The 12,400-nt window shown below is 38.5% G+C and overlaps 1 pseudogene; it reads left to right on the forward strand.

Annotated features, from left to right (window-relative positions):
* The first annotated feature begins 7,029 nt into the window (after positions 1 to 7,029).
* Positions 7,030 to 7,813, forward strand: LOC124974965 (inhibitor of growth protein 1-like; annotated as a pseudogene).
* The last annotated feature ends 4,587 nt before the right edge of the window (positions 7,814 to 12,400 follow it).

Below are 12,400 nucleotides of genomic sequence, written 5' to 3' on the forward strand. Positions count from 1 at the left end.
GGATACCAGCTCAGCACTGAGGGTCACAAGGCAGCACCTTTCAGTTCCTATGTTCTATTATGATAACTATCACTGCCAAAGACTTGGCAGCAGCTGCTCTATCAATTTCCATGCTCTAATATGCTTGTCATATCATACTAAAGTCTACAAGGCACCTGTTACATAAATTCTTTATGGGTCCATGGGAATAGCATACTAGTCCTAAAGGACACAGGGAAGCTATTTAATCAAGTTTTGATACTACAACATGGACAACATAGCAATATTAAATGCCAAAGTATATAAATTTTATCACTTTTTCATGCTATAATTTGAATCTATTTTCAGTTGTAAAGTCCAAAGGGCACCTATTTTACCAGTTATAGATGCTATGAAATGGGTATCTAATCAGTACTGAAGGCCACAATGCATCTGTGCTATTAGTTTACATTTAAACTAATAATTTACTAATTTGGAAAACCCCAGGGAGCTGTAATGTCAATTTCAGTTTTCAAATACAGATGTCCTAGTAGCATTAATTCCACAGGGCATTTATTTTATGAGAATTGAAGCTCTATGTAAATATTAGATTATTACTAAAGGTCTGCAGGGAATAATTAGTAACAAATGCCACCATATGGTTATCATATTAACATTAAAGGCCACACTATATATGATGGTATATGATCTGCATGAATACAAGTGACATTAAAGCTTATGACCACAGAGAATGGCACATGGATATTCTTTTTCATTCAAAAGGTCACAAGGTTGCCCCATTATCAGTTTTTAAAGCTATAATATGGATACCATGTCAGTATTGAGGGTCACAAGGCAGTTTTTCAATGCTATAAGGTGGATTTCAAATGAGTACTAAAATATACAGGTCATCTATTTTATCATTTTTACATGCTACAACATGGAAAACATCTTAATATGCAAAGCTGCCAGGCAGCAATTTTATCAATTTAATAAGGACATCATGATCCCATTAAGGCCACAGGCATGTAAAATGGATTATCATTTTCTACAAATGCACAAGGCAGTATTTACATTAGATTTGGATGTTATAGTGTGGATAGCACATTAACATAAAAGGTCACAGGGAAGTAATGATATTAATTTTACATGCTACATTGTGATATCAAGAGTATTATAACCATAATAAGTTATATTAATTTTACTTGCTAAACTATGGATATTTTATTATATTATTATTAAAGGGCATATGGCAGCTGTTATATTAGCATTAGGTGGTTACTATGGGTATATTATTAGCATTAAAAGTCACAGGTTATGTATTATATTAGTTTCTTATAGTATGGATAAGACATTAATAATTTAACACAGTACACAAAAAATATGGATTATAATTTTAGTATGAAAGGCTGCCAGGTAAATATTATATTAGTTTTGGATGCTATGTCAAGTATATTATATTAACATTAAAGGCTACAGGGAATCTAGCATATTAAATTTACATGTTATACTATAGATGTCTTAATAACAGTAAAACCACAGTGCAGTTATTAGCTTTACATGCTATGGTGTGGACATTACATCAGTATTTACAGCCACAGATTAGCTCTTATGCCTCTCTTAGATGCTACAGTATGGATAGTTTATTAATCATAAAGTTCACATGGCAGCTATAGTATTAGTTTTAGAGCTTATATAATGGATAATATATTAGTATTAAAGACAACAATGCAGTTACTTTATTACTTAAGAGTGTATACATTACATGAGAATTAAGAGCCAGTAGTCTGCTATTTTATTAGTTGTAGATGTCACAGCTTGTATATCATGTAAGTATTACAAGTCACAAGGGAGCAATTACATTATTTTACATTGCCTATCATATTAATATGGTCATAGGCAAGCTACTATATTAACTCTAATTGCTGTAGAATGGATGTACTATACAGTATAGTATTTAAACATCATAAAGCAGCTACTATTTCATGTTCAAGGGTCAAGTTTTGATATGTTATTAATATTAAAGGCCACAGAAAAACTATAATATTAGTTTTACAGGTCACATTGTGGAAATAATATTAATATTAAATGCCACAGGATAGCTATTATATTATAGGCTACCTTAAGGATATTGCATTAGTCATAAAGGTCACAGGAAAACTACTTTATGAGTTTTAGATGCTACTCTATGTATATTATGTAGTATTAAAAGGCCACAAGGCAGCTATTTCTTCAGCTTCATGCAGGATTACTTCCTCCAGAAGACCACAGACAATGTGGACACACAGAGACAGAAACTTCCCCATGAGAAACCTGAAAGGCCCTGCCTCAGCCAGGTGAGCACAGTCAGTACTAACAGGACATTCTTCAGGGCCTGAGATGATGGAGATGCTGTCCACCTCTGTGACCTGCCTTCCACCAGACCCAAAACCCCAGGATAAATATGAAGATAAAAATAAGCCCCAATAGAGAACAATGTAAAAAGTACCCGAAAGACCCTCCTCAACCTTGTTAAGGTCATTGGAACAAGGAAGGTCTGAGAAATTGTTCACCCACAAAGAGAAGCCTATAGGGACAGGAACTGAATGTCCTTTGGGATCCTGGATGGGGTCCTGAAACAGGAAGAGGCAGAACTAAGAATCCAAAGGAAATGCAACTGCACTTAGTGATAACACACTAGTGTTTGTTCTTCATGACACCTTTTCTAGGATGTTAATCCATTTGAGACAGTGCATGTAAATCATAGCAAAAGAAAAAAGAGGATGAGGCTACCTGGGAAATCTCTGCTCTTTCTTTGCAATTTCTGTATAAAGATAAAAACTACTCAAAAATAAATCCTTAAGACATGGTTATATGTTTTCAAACACTTGGTATTTTATACAATTATAATTGCTGATAACTAACATTCTAACTAGTTCTGTATGTTACTATGAATCCAAAAAGTATTTTAACAGAAAATTAAAGCATTTCACCTAATATAATTCATGATAGTACCACTCTCACAGGTTTTATATTGAAATAGAAATACACATGGATCAACTTATATTTTTATGCAGTCACTAGATACTGGTGTGACTTCTAAAAACTTGACCACTTGCACTAGAGGAAAAAATAACATTTTAGCGACTACTTCAACTCACAACTGAACTTCCTCAACAGAGGAACTTTCACTGTGACTGGGTCACTTATCCCAAAGAATCACTGTCCTTTTATTATTTCTATTCATACTCTTTATCAGTAATAAATTCAAATTGTCATTTGACAAATAGTCAGAGAATAAAAAGATAAAAAGGATTGGAAACCACAGTGGATGATGCCTAGTGAGCAGAACATGTTAGAAGGACACCAGAGTCCATCGCCTCCACAATGCTCTTCAGGAAGTGGAGAAACTGGGGAAACATAGTCCATGGATGGTCTTAGATGCTGCTATGTTTTGAAAAATTACTTTTCCTTTTAGAAATCACAAACCACTATTGGCAGTCCAAACTCTTGAATGATTCCAAATTGAGTTGAACTTCTAAGTGATTTTATTATCACTCTATCTGGTCATAAAATTTATGATAACTAAAAGATCTAGGTGCTGGGGATGCAGTTCAACAGAAGAACACTTGTCTAGCATGCAGGAGGCCCTGAGTTCAACCTCCAGCACCACAAAAGAAAAAGAAAAAAAAAAGAACTATGTCTTATTTATGTAATCAAGTAAAAAATGAATAATCACTTCTTCTAGAAAAGCATGTTAGACCTAAAAGAGTGGACACTATCAAAATAAAAATATTCAAAAAATAAAAAATTTAAAAATAATAAAAATGAAAATATTCTCCTCAGAGTGGATTGCACAGCTAGAATATCATGAACAATAGTACCTCATCATAAAGCATGTTCATATTAAGCATACATCAAAGCAAAAAAGACTTTACTGACTGTTGACAAGGGAAAATGGACATGGTCTAGCTCAGGAAAGGACGCATTAGAAGCATATAATACATCAAATTCTCCAGAACAAGCTAGGGGCTTTGACACCAAGTGCTGTTACCCTAGCACTTGGCAGGCTGAGGATGGGGATGACATATTTGGGACCCATCATGACAATTATGCAAGACCATGTCTCAAAAAAAAAACATAATTCATTCTGCTATTTCCCCCCACCCCTCCCACCCCTCAAAGAAAAATAAAACATTTAAATGTCTGGGGATGTATGTAGCTCAGTGCTTGCCTAGGACATGCTACAATGGTCACTTGGTTCAATTCTCACTGCCAAAAAATGGTGCAGGCTATGATGGGTTAATAAATTTGGTACCATGAGAATGTTATAGGCCAGAGTATAAGGGAATTAACTAAACAGACTCCATTTTGCTCTGAGACTCCATGTTATGTGGAAATAAGTTTCTCCCATGGGAAAACCTGGGAACACCCTGCCTCTGTGCCCATCATCAGTTACTTGGTGTGACATGTTTAATAATATACAATGGCAACTCCTATGTAGTAAAGAACTGCTCTCTTTTGATTCCTATTGCTCCTAAACAATGTACCATGTGAACGGTGATTGTGTGGATGTTAGCAACCATTCTTTAGTTTGAACCTAGGTAAGAGTCATTTTGACCCACTTCCCCCTTTGTCGATGACCTCATGATGTTAATGTGTAATTTCAAATCATAGCAACAGACACTTATGATTAATGTGATTTTTGGTATAAGAACACCTACACCCCTGTGGTCAGGGCTGTTCTCCCAATAGCCATTTTTTGGGGCATTGTATGAGATGGTCAGCCAGCCAGTTTAATAAAGACCCTCAAATTTGGACTTCCCAGTGGTGATCGGTCTGTTCTTAAGTTTTGCCCCATAACACAGGCCAGACATTTGATCACAGAACTGGGTAGAAGTCATTATGCCAAACTCCCAAAATGATCAAACTAATTTTCACTATGCTCAGCTCATAATATAACATGTCAAACCCCTGCTTCTACTAATTCAAATTTGATGACATTTTAAATAAAATAAAAATTGTATGTACTTTGTTAATAAATTCAACAAATATGAGAGGTATACATGACTTTGATCTGAAAGCCATAGGGGCACTGCTATTATGATAAAACCTAGTCATGGCAATTCCTGTGACAATAGGCCAATCCCCTTGATGGCAAGAAATAAGAGAAAAATTTTCTGATGAATGTATAACTTTAGGAAGACAAATGGATACATTTTCTAAGTTTGAAAATTAGAAAAGAAAATGATTTTCAAAAGATTGCTTTTATAAATATATTGGAATTACAAAAAGCAACTGCTGTCTTGTCTCTTAAATAATATAATTATTTGAGTCCTGAGGAAATTTCATATAGAGTGGTTTTAAATATCATGTCATATAATAGCTGACATTAAATATATCACCATTCTGCTTCTATCTTCTAAAAAGGATTTGAAATTTTTTTCCTAGAATAAAATCATCGAATTAGGAAGATTTATTGTGGTATGTTTGTATGTATATGTGTGTGTGTGTTGCTGAGATCCAAGCCAGGGTTTCTTATATGCTAAGTAAGTGTTCTGCCACACTAATATGCACACAGTTGACCCACCCTAAGCTGCCTTCTGGTAATGCCCCAAAATGCTCTGCCTTGACCCACCCCAATCTCCCAACCCACTTTGCCCTGCCCACACACTCCTTGCCTTGTCCCACCACTTCTTGCCCCTCCCTGTCCTGCCTTGCCCTGTCCTGATTGGAGGATGGCCTAACCCAAGGCGGTGACCTTACCAAGAGAGGGTATGCCACCAATGGGGTAGCTGCCACAGGATGGGTCAAGTATGTGGAATCCCAGGCCTCCCATCCATGTGTGCCCAGTCCCTGAGGCCTCCCTGTCCTACATCCCCAACCTCCAGGCCCATACCCCTGGGGTCGGTCTCAGATCAAACTCCTGCTTCCCAAAGACACATCAACCTGAGTCCCAGCCAAGGGACTTACCTGAGGGCAGCTACTGAGGAGGCCTTACTTGAGGGTGGCGATAGGCAGCTTTACCTGGGGGCAGCAGCCTTACTGGAGGACAGCTGTCTTACCCGAGGGCAGTCCTCCCCGAGGAAAGGGTGTCCACCTGACCCGAGGGGAAGGGTGGCAGTCCAGTGAACACAGCAGCACATGGTGCATGCAGCATGTCTCCGCCAGCTCTGAAGCAGCCAGACACCAATACTGGACAAGATGCCAAGGCCTCCAGGACACAGGCACATGCGTAGTGGGCGGGTCCAGACCTGCTGTGCATCCACCTGTCCAACCCGGGCACCATCTGAGAACTGGGCATGAGCAAAAAAAAACAGCGGCCTGAACACGCCCCCATGTGTCTCCGCCCACTGTGGACTCTTCGTGTCTAAGTCCCAAACCACTGGAGATCTGCTTTAGGGGTCAGAGGTTCCATGGGGAGGAGATCCCTCAAGAGCGAAGCGCTGCTTCTGGCCCTTCTGTCCTTCTTTGGGCACTGGAGAGCACATGATGCAGCGTGTTCAAGTGAGAGTCACTGCAGAGATCCTGGGGAAGCAGACACCTCCAAGTCCCAGCCACCCCCCAGGAATGGGGCCTCCCATTGCTGGGTGTATTCAGTTTACTTTCCTGGGTTGGGGACGATTTCCCACAGGGTGAGTTTCTAGAGGATTTATTGGAGGGTGCTCGCTAAAGGGTCTGAAGGTCTCAGGGCTTTCCCTTAATGGGGTGTTTTAAAGTGTCCACTTAGGGGACAAGTTTGGCTCTGTCTGCTAGGCTGGGTCCCCCTACCCTGGTGCGGCAGTGAGCAGTCCTTGACTCTCAAACTCTCGACCCTCTATCTGGGGTGTGCACTAATAGGAGCTGCCCACCCACCCCTACACCATACCAGATCAATGAGGGTTCATCTGGGAGCCCCCTCCTCCACAGCCTGCTAGTATGTGCTGGGTACTGTGGCCTGATAGGTCCAACTGCTGGCCAGATGAGCAGGTTTCCTGGGAGAGCCAGGGGTCATGGGAGAGCAAGAGCTCTGCATTTTCCAGATCTGATTTTAGGTGGAGGGGTGCAGGAAGCAGAAAGCCACACAGAGTGGAGATGGCTTTAGTCTGAACCATGCTGAGTCCTGCCAACACAAAGCAGATCCACCTGATGAACTGCATGGAGGATTACCTGGCTTCCATCAACTCTCTGCCTTTATACCTGAAGAGAAATGTCTCAGTGATGCAGGAGATTGAAGCAAAATGCCAAGAAATTCTGAAAGAATAGGATGAACAAGATGAGAAGTTGAAATGAGAGACAGATGATGCCCCAAAATTCGAAGTGCTGCGCTGCATCCAGAGAGCCCTGATTTGGAGCCAGGAGTTGTGCGATGAGAAGATTCAGATCCTGAGTCAGATAATGGAGATGGTGGAGAGTGAGAATAGACAAGTGGATAGTCATGTGAAAGTCTTGGAGACACCTAAAGAGATCAAGGACACCACTAGTAACAGATGCAATGCTGGCCAAGAGAAGGCAAAGAACAATACCATTGCACAGGCAGAAAAGACAAATTACAAGCATACCCTGTGGCCACTCAACAATGTGAATCAAGTGATGAATGTATCTAATAATAATCATGACCATGATGACATCACCTCAAGAACACCCAAGGAAAAGTATGCAAAGACCTCAAAGAACAGACTTCACGGCCAAAGCACAGAAGGAAGCAAACCCTGTGAACCTTCCCAATGATGCAAATGAGTCCACATACTCTCTGTGAAATCACGTGGCCTATGGAGAAATGATACTTTGCAGAAATAAAAAATGCCCCCACCGTATGGTTCTATTTCTCCTACTTGGAACTCAGTCACAAGCCAAAGGACAAGTGATATGTACAAAGTGTAAGGACAGAAATTAGGAAATGATGGGCAAAGCATTGCAGAAGTCCAAAAAAAAAAAAAAACAGAAAGCCTATAAGAGGTAGTTTGTGGACATTCTCTAGTAGAACAGAATAGCCTGTATGTGTATTGCATTGCTGCCTATGTTGAGGTTTGTGAATTGTCAAATGTAGATTTTCATGAAATGTTAGAAAAGGTGCAGTTCCCTTCTTTGGGAGGGCAGTGAATCTCTCAGACTTTCATTTTCAGTGGTCACATGTGTGAGAAGATAGTGTGCTTTGGATAACATTTTAGAAAATACAAATTATAGGTTTGAATTAAACACTTAAAAAAAGTGTCCACATACCTTCCTGAATTCCTGTCCCCCATGACCTTGGTAAGCAGTTCCTGACCCTGAACCCCTCACCTCAGTTTACTGAATATGGACTTTCTGCTCCCCAAGACCTTGGCCTGACTGGGGAATGGAGCTTTGAACAGACAACATGTGCATAAAACTCAACAAACTGAAGATGTTGTGCACTCTTAATGTGCTTAAGCATCCTGCAACACATTACCCGAAGGAAAGACTTGAGGAGGAAAGAATGGCATGTTGATCACGCAGCTATGAAAGCACTGCCATGACTGATCCTAATTGAAAACTACCCTTACAGGTTTTCTAAGATACACTAGAATTAGAACAACCTTGATGCTCATGTTACTATTTTCCATGGAAAATGATCATGTACACAGTGTTTAGAAAGGACACACTAGCAAGATTATAGCTTCAACTCATAAAATAACTTAAGAACCAAATTGCTGGTAAGGCAGCCAACCATTTAGCTCAACATCATTTTGAGTCTAAGGTATAAGTGGATACCCAGGGCTTTGAACTATGCAAATCTCTTATCAATGGCCTTCTGTAGTGTAGTTATGGGCCACAGATTCATGTAGTCCCAACTTTGGCTCTCTTGCCTTTGCTTAGAGCACTCCTAAGTGATGGACTTGCAGAACAGTTTTAAGGATTAGTTTTCTGCTATTCCAAGCAGAAATTTTAGTACATGAAAATATCTTACCATAAGAAAACTAAGTACAAATGCTAATCTAAGTTAGGAAGAGGGCTAAAGTCATTGAACATCTATTTTGACTTGCCTTCTTTTCTTCATATATTTTATTTTTCCCTTTTGATATAGCACTTTTTCACAACTAGATTTCTAATTAATTACCATTAAACACAGTTTTTCTCTCTTTTTTCTTCTTGTTGTGCTGGAGATTTAACCCAGGGACTTTTATATGGGAGGCATGCACTCTACCAACATGAGCTACATTTCCAGTCATTATTTTTAATAAGGCTACTAATATGTACTTTGTTAATAAAAAGTACCAGTGTTATGAAAATAGTTGGACTGCAAATAATCAAGCTAGCAGGTCTTTATCTTCCTGGGGTACACATACCTCAAGGGGTCGCCCACCTCTGCCCTCAGACCATTTCTGAATGTGTCTCCATTTATCACTTTAAGCATATTATTAAGTCCTTGTGTATGCATATTGTGTTTGCTTATAACCCATAAAGAGTGGGTGCATTCCTAATGTGTCCACTCTTTTTCCCTACAGCATGGTACAGGATTTGCTACAATATTAATATTTTATACCCATTGTTTGCTACAATATTAATACCTATTGTTGAATGGTAATTTAAATTATTTCATCTTCTAGAATTAGAGAACTAATTAGACTTTAATGTAGATGGCCCATGGATAATGTATTCCTAGAGTTCTTCATCCATTGTTAGAACAAGTCTGGTCCTATCGATAGAGGAAATACTTGCTCTGATTCTTCATTCTGGGTGACTACAATTTTATTACTAAGTAGAAAATCCTCCAAGTGTGCTATATTTGTTTGGCACTGTTTTCACAGTACTGTGTAAGCAGAAGCCTTGTTATATAAGAAATAATTTGTTAATTAAATGCATAAGGCATTCCGCCAATGTTCAATGAACTTACCATGTTCAACATGTAAACTGCTGTCATCATCCTTTGGGTTCATGCCTCCTGTAGGCATGACATTAGCACTGCCATGTTTTCTTCAGCCTCAAGGATTAGAGGTCTCCATGTGTTGCCAGTATTGCCATAAAACACCTAGTACCTTCATGACACCTTTTTGGATTTGGGGAATTTTATTTTTTTTTTTTTTGCAGTGCTGGGGATTGAACCCAGGGCCTTGTGCTTGTGAGGCAATAACTCTATGAACTGAGCTATATCATCAGCTTCTTATTTTATTTTGTAAAAATTTAGTCATTTCCTACCACCTGTGCTATGTAATAGGTTTCAATCATGGTTTGTAGAGCCAAGCCAAGTTTGTTTCATGTTTCTCATTTTTTCCACAGTGTCTGGCAAAAACCCCAAGTTAATATCTTACTAAATGTGGAACTGGTTTATTCTGCAGTTTTATTTCTTTGTACTGTTTCAGTTGGGTACATCACCTCTACCTGCTTGCCAGCTCCAAAAAACAAAAACAATAATAGAACAGTGAAACAAATTCTACTTCTTAAAGAATTATCTTCAGGGTACTTAATTTTTCTCTTTTGAAAACAAAAACAGCACATTAGCATTTCCTTATTAATTAAAAAATATTTAGTTTGTTGAAAAGATGATAATTGTATTAGGTTGTGAAGGCTGATACAACAAGATACCAAAAACTGGGGGCCTTATAAATAAATTTATTTCTCATGGCTATGCAAACTAGGAAGCCCAATATCAAGGGGTTCAGTATCTGGTAGGGCTTGCTCTGGTTCACAGACAGCAGTTTCTTACTCTTCTCACATGGAGGAAAGGGGCAAGACAGCTCTCTCCTAATAACCAACCAGTGAACACACCCTATAACATCACAGTGGTAATTAGGTTTTAACATGTGTGTTTTAGGAGGAACATACATTTGCAGACCATAGCAGTAATATTTTCTACAGTACAATGAGTTTGAAAATAAAGGACTAAGTATAAGATACCAGATTCAAAAAAAATGATAATCCACAGGCGTCACCTGCCATTAAGCCCAGTGAATCAGGAGACTGAGACAGGAGGATTACAATTTTGAGACCAGCCTCAACAACTTAGCTAAAACATTAAAGATGACTGGAAATATAGCTCAGTAATAAAGTGCATCTGGGTTTTAACCCTATTACCAAAATAAGCAATAACCATATATCTGTATAATTTATAAATTGGGGAAATTAAAAGTTATATTAAGCCAGGTATAGTAGTACATACCTATAATTCCAGCTACTTGAGAGAGAGACAGAAGGATCACAAGTTCAAGGCCATCATGGAAAATTGTAGTGAGACTCTATCTCAAAAAAAAAAAAAAGCTGAGCATACAGCTCAGAGGTAGATTGTCCTTGGGCTCACTCCCCATTGCCACACCCCCAAAAAATCTTAGAGTTGACAAAGGCAACAGAGAATCTTCTAATTTGCTGAATCCTTTGTCTATTGGAATTTAATTTTAAATTGTAAATGTCTTTTTGGTACGTTTCACTGTTTTCATTCAAGTGATTACATATTGAGAAACCCTGCAGTCAAAACTCCAGATCAGGAGCTAATGGGATAAGAGTAGCTTATCCTCTAGAGAAAAGTGAAAAAGATAGCTATGGCTTTAAATCACAGTTCTAAGAAATGTGATCTGGGACCAGCGACATCAAATTTCAAAGGAACTAACTAGTACAAATTCTCAGGGCCAAATTAGCAAACCTTCTGCACAAGTCTCATACTATGTTAAAGACTGAGATCCATTAGTTCAAACCACAAACTGTCAAGCATTTTATTTTTATATACAATATGTGATTCACAGGTAAGAGACTGAGTAGAAAATAGGCTTGCTTTTGCAAAAATGCTACATTTCAAATATCGCCAATGGCTGTAATGGCTGAGGAAATTGCACTCATTGTTCAGGGATATACTGCAGTATTTCTTGCTCTGTGAATATTTCTTAACCTTTTGAGTCACAGCGTGCTGTTGTTGCATTGCTGCATATGGTTCCTGGTGACAGGTGCCATGTGTGTTTGTGGATGTGACTGAGAGGACTACAGAAGCTGTCCTCTCCCCTCAGGAAGACTGCCCTGAACTGTGTGCATCACAGCTGCTGTACTGGGTCTTGACTGTTAGTAGGTGTTTTTTTTTTTTTTTCCTTCTGAAACTGCTCAACCAAAATACCAAGTGGATAGCAGATTTCTGTGGTTTACAAGTATTTTGTAACTACATTATCTGAAACTCCCTAACAATTTCAGAAAAGGTGACAAAGTTTATATATTATTATTTTACAAAATGTCTTTAGAAATAGCAACCTGTACTCTAAGTGAATATCACCCTTGCAAGACACATAACAAGTGCAAATATACATACTTTGCTGTAGTGTACCACTTCCTGCACAAAAAGTATTCACTGCAACATACTGAAGAGCAAAAAAGTTTAATCCAAAAGTTGCTTAAATTCAGTAAATATTGGAATCTAAGGGATTGTAATGCAATTGAAAATAAATTATCAATATACTTTACTAAAATAATTTAATCTTAAGTGAATACTTCAGAAATTCCTGCCATGTTTAATATTAAAAATAAACATTGGTCTGGGGAGATAGCT

This window comes from Sciurus carolinensis, unplaced genomic scaffold, assembly GCF_902686445.1.
Source record: "Sciurus carolinensis unplaced genomic scaffold, mSciCar1.2, whole genome shotgun sequence".
Classification (NCBI taxonomy): Eukaryota; Metazoa; Chordata; class Mammalia; order Rodentia; family Sciuridae; genus Sciurus; species Sciurus carolinensis.